Source organism: Onychomys torridus, chromosome 19 (assembly GCF_903995425.1).
Source record: "Onychomys torridus chromosome 19, mOncTor1.1, whole genome shotgun sequence".
Classification (NCBI taxonomy): domain Eukaryota; kingdom Metazoa; phylum Chordata; class Mammalia; order Rodentia; family Cricetidae; genus Onychomys; species Onychomys torridus.
The window spans coordinates 31,256,487-31,257,816 of NC_050461.1; the positions used below are offsets into that span (position 1 = coordinate 31,256,487).

A 1,330-nucleotide genomic window follows, 5' to 3' on the forward strand; every position below is an offset into this window, starting at 1 on the left:
AATTAGGGCTGTGTTCCAAACAGCTATACTGATTTATACTCTAACAATCAGGATGTAGAACTGTACTTTATACATATGAAATTATGCATGATATCTGTAAAGTAAGCATGCAATTCAATTTTTTTCTTATAAACCATCTTTATCCACTTCCATCTATTGAATGCATCTGACTTTTCTCCATTGATCTGACATGCAGAAATGCATTCTATCAAAGCTCATATTTATTTCTGAGCTCTCTAATTTCATTTATCATCCTGTTCAATAATGGACAAATGCCACATTGCCTCAGCTATCACAGCTTCACAATGTCTTCCTACTTAGCAGAGCAAGACCTCTTCTTCTTCCTCCTCCTCCTAAAATCACCTGGCTGTGTATTATCTTTTAAAAATTCACTTGTTTTCCCAAGTTCTGCAAAAGCTATGTTAGATTTTGAGTGAATAGCAATAACATCTGCATAACATCGAATCTCCCCCTTCAGTGACATGGAGGATTCCATATTTACTTGGTCTTCTTTAATTCTCTTCCAATGAACTTTGCTACATATATGTCTTATATACATTGTAGCAAACATATCTTACACATATTTTTCAAAGACCAAGCCTTGACTTTTATTGCTTAAAAAAGCTGCATATTTATTTCACGTTCTGATTCTGAGCTTGTGCTTTCATCCCAACAGTTTCCTGCTCCTCAATAAGGAAAGCCCATTTGATCCTGTCATGGACACACTTGGTGCACATGGAACCACTGTAGGCCTTGCTGACACGGTTCTTTGTCTTAGACAATCTCATAAAGACATTAGGTCTCACAGTATGAACCCTTCAAAGTCTGGCTGGGCACACACCACATGCAGGTTTAGGTGCTTTCCCAACCTTCTTAGTATAAAGGTAAACAATCCTGCTGCCAGGGTTTCAAGAAAGCCTAGTTTGGTTAGGCTTTTTGTTTTGCATTGTAGGAAAGCCTATGCCAATATGTCAAACACTGAACCATTCTGAGTGCCTCTAAGCACCGTCCTAGGAAGAGGAAAAGGAAAGTGCTTTATACATATTTTAAAGTTTACTTATTCAGTTTTAGCACCTGTACATTTTTGTGTCTATGTGTGCTCATATAGTATGTATGTGCACATGTGTGTGTAGAGGTATGTGTACGTGTGTGTGCTCGTGGAAGCCAGAAATTGAGGTTGGCCATCTTCTACGATGACTCTGCACCTTATCTTTTGAGATAGGGTCTCCCACTAACTCGGTTGGCTCACCAATTGAACTAGGCTGACTGTGCAGCCAACTGGAGATCACCCAGCCTCTGCCTCCAACATCGGCTTGCAGACATGCATGAC

The 1,330-nt window shown here is 39.5% G+C and overlaps 1 pseudogene; it reads right to left on the reverse strand.

The window, feature by feature from the left end:
- Window positions 1-632: 632 nt before the first annotated feature.
- On the reverse strand, window positions 633-987 carry LOC118570176 (annotated as a pseudogene).
- Between the last annotated feature and the right edge of the window lie 343 nt (window positions 988-1,330).